General features: G+C 42.0%; 2 protein-coding genes across 2 annotated transcripts in view; one reads left to right on the top strand and one right to left on the bottom strand.

The window, feature by feature from the left end:
• CWC15 (CWC15 spliceosome-associated protein) overlaps positions 1-187 on the bottom strand; it is a 13,861-nt gene extending 13,674 nt beyond the window's left edge. The window contains exon 1 of the mRNA XM_014530672.1: positions 67-187. The gene's annotated coding sequence lies outside the window, so the exon portion shown is untranslated. The remainder of the gene's footprint in view (positions 1-66) is intronic.
• Positions 188-281: 94 nt separating this feature from the next.
• The window catches only part of KDM4D (lysine (K)-specific demethylase 4D), a 37,277-nt gene continuing 31,950 nt past the window's right edge, over positions 282-5,608 (top strand). Inside the window, exons 1-2 of the mRNA XM_005883073.2 lie at positions 282-649; positions 2,263-2,356. The gene's annotated coding sequence lies outside the window, so the exon portion shown is untranslated. The remainder of the gene's footprint in view (positions 650-2,262; positions 2,357-5,608) is intronic.

The raw sequence follows: 5,608 nt of genomic DNA, 5'->3' as shown, positions 1-5,608 counted from the left end.
AGGGCCCTCCGCCCGCGGCTCCGATCCCAACCGCCCCTCCCGCCCCACTCGGACGAGAAAGACAACCTGCTCTCGTCCCTCCGACTCTGCAGCCTCCGAAGATCACACAGACATTTCCATCGACTCTCGGGCTCCCAGAATCCTCTGCATCCGGGGCCAGAGCCCAAGACCCGGAAGTGAACGCCGAGCCCTTTGGCCGCCCTTCAGGGGCGGAGGAAGCGACCAATCCGCGGGGGCCGAAGGGGAAGTCGGCGTGACGTCAGCGAGGGGCGGGGCCGAAACGGCCGAGGGGGCGGTCGTTTGAATTCGGTGCCTTAGAGCTGATCTTAAACATCATTTTATACCTTCAAGAACCAATTACTTAATGTCTCTTCCGTCTTTTCCTTCCCCGACCCCCTCCCAGACTCCTTCATTCCGGTACTGCGTGGACGGAAAGCCCCGGGTAGCCGCCACCACGTCCCCGGCTAGCGAGAGGGAGCGTAGAAAAGGATTCCTCCCAACTGTTTAAATCCAACGGCTCCTGCTGCCTCTCTCCAGAGCTAGACCCAACCAGCCTAGAGGGCTGGGCTACGGAAACACTAGTATTTTCATTTAAGTGGATATGAAGAAAGAACAAATAAGTACGGGGGCAACCACGATCTTTATAAAGGTACCATTCCTGCAAAAAAAAAAATATTAGCCTTCAGAGCAAAGGTTGTATTCGTATTGTTTGCTAAAATTTTATGTTTAAAAAAACCTGAGTTCTAGCGGGAGGGGTGGTGTCACGATTTAGAGATTCATTCATGTATGACTTGGCTTCGGGCGTTGGGAGCGGTGGGCCCAACTGCCAGGAGCGCGAGCTGCCGTGATAAGATGGCTCCTCGCGCAGTAGGTGAAGTTTTAATAAGGCAGCGAACAGGGGAGAGATCAGTCCTCCTTCCCTCTCCTCCCCCGCTCCGGCCCCCCAGACACACTGCGAGCTGGGGGGTCTTGTTTGCTTAGTTTATCATGCTATCTCATCGCACAGTGTGTGACCAGAGTAGATGCTCAATAAATTATTTTGCTAAACAATTGAAAATTCAACTCCCTCAAGTTTCTAATGTAAAAGAGCTCATAAAATTGAACATTAGGATGCTCCCCCCCACCACCACCCAGAACTCTTATTTGAAACTTTTTAAGTGGGGAAAAAAAAGTAGAAAAAGTCCTTTCTTCCATAAAGTTCAAAAATGTCAGTATTGATTTTCCTTGCTGAAGGTATCTCTCCCCTCCCCTTACACATCCCCCTGGGGACACTACCATCGCACTGGTAACTCAGCCCCCAGTCTGGAGGCTCCTACTTAAATTCCTCTTCAGTCACTCTTCACTGTCCGGTCCCTTTGCAAGTCTTGCCAATGCAACTTTGCAAATTTACCCTAAATTTTGTTCCGCTGTCACTGCCCTAGTCCAAGCCGCTACCATTTTCCGCCTGGATTGTAACTGCCTCCTAGGAGATGTTCCTGCTTGCACTTGTGTCCTACCTGCAGTTTTGCAGAGAGCTGCAAGAGGGGCCTTTTAAAGTTATGAATCGGGTAGTGTTATCTCCTGCATAGAGATCCATTGCAGTTAGAACAATGATTACATTTTTTAATGCGGCCCGAGGATCCATCTGGCGTGGCCTGGCCTGCCTGTCGCCCTGGCTTTTCTAATCGGTCACTATCTTCCACACTTAAGGTCTAGCCACAGCCAAGCAGGCGTTTCTGTCTCACACACAAGGACAGATTTCTTTACACGAGCTTTTCTCTGCTGCCTGTGCCCCAGAATAGCTACTAGGGCCCTTCAGGTCTCAGTCCAAATGTCACTTCCTCAGTGAGGTTTTCCCTGGCATCTAAATTTGCCCCCCATATTTGCACACACATATACCACCACCTTACCCTGCTTTGTTTTTCATACTACGAAACCTATTATTTGTGTATTGCTTTGTGTCTTGTCTGAGAGCCAGCGTAGAAAAGTCATTAAAGGGAAAGAGAGCGATAGCCTGACTGGTTTGGTTCTAAATTCCAGTTCTGCCCTTTCTTTGCTGTGTAATCTTAGGCAAGCTGTTCTTCCTTTCTGTGCCCTCAGTTTCCACATGTGTAAAACGGGAATAATTCTAGTTTGTACTTCATAATGTTATTATAAGAATTAGTGGATTAATACTTGTAAAGCACGTAAACTGTCTCAGAAAACAGTACTTGTTAAATAAATGTTGGCTATTATTATAATTAATATTATTTTTTATTATTATTGTCTATCTTCCTGTATTAGAACATAAGTTCCAGGAAAGCAGGAACCTTGTCTCTCTTGTTCACTGGTGTATCCTCTGCATATAGAACAGTGCCTGGCAAATAATAGGTGCCGAGTAAGTATTTGTTGAATGAATGAATGATTGATGCACTGTGAAGTGGAGGAATGAAGTAACAATGGCAAGGTGTGACGCAATTACAGCAAATACTTCTTGCTTTTATATTCCAACTGCCCTTATCGGCCCCGAGCCAATCACCCGGATTCATTTAACTGCTAGCCTACCACCTAATCTTTTCATCATCAACCACAGTTAAATAACATCAACATATAATCAGTTCACAAAATTAAAAAGCTTTGACTTAAATGGTCTGAAAGTATTAATAAGGAAAAGAAAGTAAACACTGTTTTTATTTGTGATTTTAAAGTGCTAATAAACGAAACTATAAAGCCTTTGACTTAAATGGTTACTTAGATTCCATTTATAAGTGAGAGCATGTGACACTTGCCTTTCTCTGACTGGCTTATTTCACTTAGCATAATACTCTCCAGGTCTCTCCATGCTGGCTCAAAGGGTAAGAGAGCCTTTTTTTTATTTAAATATATTTTTATTGATTCCACAAAGGAAGGGATAGGGAGCGAGAGAAAGAAACATCAATGATGAAGGAGATCCTTTTTTACAGTTGCATAGTGTTCCATGGTATAAATGTACCACAGCCTTTTACCCATTCACTGACTGATGGGCACTTGGGCTGTTTCCAGATCTTAGCTCTTGTAGATAGCGCTGCTATGAATATAGGGGTGCATAATTCTTTCTGATTCGTGTTTTCAGAGTCTTAGGATATATACCTGGAAGTGGGGTCACTGGGTCAACTAGCAGTTCCATATTTAATTATTTGGGGAAACTCCACTTTGTTTTCCGTAGTGGCTGTATCAGTCTGCATTCCCACCAGCAGTGTACTAGGGTTCCCTTTTCTCCACATCCTCGCCAGCACTTGTCATTTGTCGGTTTGTTGATGGTAGCCATTCTGACAGGTGTGAGGTAATACCTCACTGTTATTTTAATTTGCATCTCTCTGATGATTAGTGATTTTGAGCATTTTTTCATGTGTCTCTTGACCATCTATATGACCTCTTTGGAGAAGTGTCTATTTGGGTCCTTTGCCCATTTTTTAATTAGATTGTTTGTCTTCCTTTTGTTTAGTTGTATAAGTTCTTTATATATTTTGGAAATTAACCCCTTATCAGATATATCATTGGCAAATATTGTTCTCCCATACAGTGGGATCCCTTTTCATTATGTTGATGATTTCTTTTCATATAATATCACTTATATGTGGAATCTAATGAACTGACAAACAAAATAAATCTGGAGACATGAAGCATGGAACAGACTGATGAATCTTACAGGGAAGGGGGATGAGGGTGGGGCTCGGGAAGAGATTAATCAAAGAATGTATATGCTTATAAGCATAATTACAATAGTGTGATAGGCCTGGTGGGGGCAGGGGTAGGGTGGTAGGGGGGTTGGGGAGGCAGGAAGAGATTAAACAAAGATCTTATATGCATATATGCATTACCTATGAACATAAACAATAGGGTGGCAAAGGTCTGGGGTGGGGCGGGAACTGGATGGAGGGGGCAATGGGGGGGAAAAGAGGGACATCTAGCCCTGGCCTGTTTGGTTCAGTGGTTAGAGCATCAGCCTGCAGACCAAAGGGTCATAGGTTCCATTCCCGGGGCATGTACCTCCCAGGAAGGCAGCCAATTGATGTCACGTACATGTTTCTCTCTCATCCCCTCCCTCCCCTTTTTCCCTTTCCCCCTCCTCCCTCCCTTCCACTCTCTAGAAATCAATGGAAAAAATATCCTCAGGTGAAGATTTAAAAAAAGGGGGGGGGGGATGTCTATAATACTTTAACAATAAAGATAAATTAATAAATGGCTGCTTAGGAAAAAAAGGTGAAATGTAAGTTTACTAAAATTTTAAAATTCAATTTATCAGCTACCTTTGCTGGCAAAAAAAAAAAACAAAACCATATAACCTCTGAAGAATTCTCATTTTAAACCAATTACCACAAAAATCTTCTTGGGCCTTTAATTTTGCCTACTAGTCCTCTTACACTTCCCTAATTCTTTATTTTCCCACTCTGCAATAATATAATTCCTACATTCCTCTCTCTCCTTAAATCTACATGCATCTTTCACCCTCTTTCCCTTCCCCGTCCTCTCCCAGGAGTAGATGATATCCTGCTTTTTCTGGGAAAATGAAAGCTTTAAACAAGAGCTCCTCATCTGCTGTCCAGCGTATCTGCCACACTGCCTTTGACTGTGCCCATACCCCCAGCTTCCCATGTGTCAGGAGAGATGAGGTGACCCAGACCTTTACCCTTTTCTGGATCCCAGTCCCTCTGGGTCCCACTGGCATCCTGCTATATTTTCTATCTCATAATCTATTAATATATCCCTTTCAGATCATTCTTAGCAGCTTTTGGATATGGTGTAGTATATCTTAATCTTAACAATTGCTTCTTCATTTTAATATGAAAGTATTTTAATTTGATGTGAAGAGGATGTTTTATTTAATAACTGTGATAGCAAAACAGATTATTCTTACAGCAGAATGTAATGTAGTAATTCGAGCTTCAAAGCCAATACAAATACTACATCCAGTTGAATTGAACACCCAAAAGGAAAACAAATAACCATAGAAATCTTAAGAAGAAAATTTAAGAGACTATTTATACAACCTAGGGTTTGTAAAGAATTTCTGATCAAGGCAGAACATCTGAGAGCTATAAAAGAAATCATTTTTAAAATTCATCTATATATACATGTAATTTTATGGCAGAAGATATCAAAAGCAAAGTCAAAAGATAAATGCCAGATTAGCAGGTAAATTTTGTAATGACTCTAACATATAAAGGGTTACGACTACCACTATTACTGCTAAGACACATATAAAAAATACAAACAACCCAATAAAAAAACTGAGTGATGAATATAAATAGGCCATTCAGAAAGAGCAATTCTAAATAGATAATAAACATGAAAGACACTCAACCTCCCCATTAAGAAAATGAAAGTAAACTAAAAATTATCATATTTCAGCATTAGCTTGGCAACAATTTTAAAGAATTTATACAGTTGGGCTTGGCCAGTGTGGCTTAGTGGTTGAGCATAGGCCCATGAACTAGGAGGTCATGGGTTTGATTTCTGGTCAAGGGCACATGCATGGGTTGTGGGCTCAATCCCCATTTGGGGGCAGGGATTCTCATCATTGATCTACCTTTTTTTTTTTTTTAAATATATTTTTATTGATTTTTTTACAGAGAGAGGAAGGGAGAGAGATAGAGAGTTAGAAACATTG

This window comes from Myotis brandtii, unplaced genomic scaffold, assembly GCF_000412655.1.
Source record: "Myotis brandtii unplaced genomic scaffold, ASM41265v1 scaffold76, whole genome shotgun sequence".
Classification (NCBI taxonomy): Eukaryota; Metazoa; Chordata; class Mammalia; order Chiroptera; family Vespertilionidae; genus Myotis; species Myotis brandtii.
This window is presented reverse-complemented; position numbering and strand designations above follow the sequence as displayed.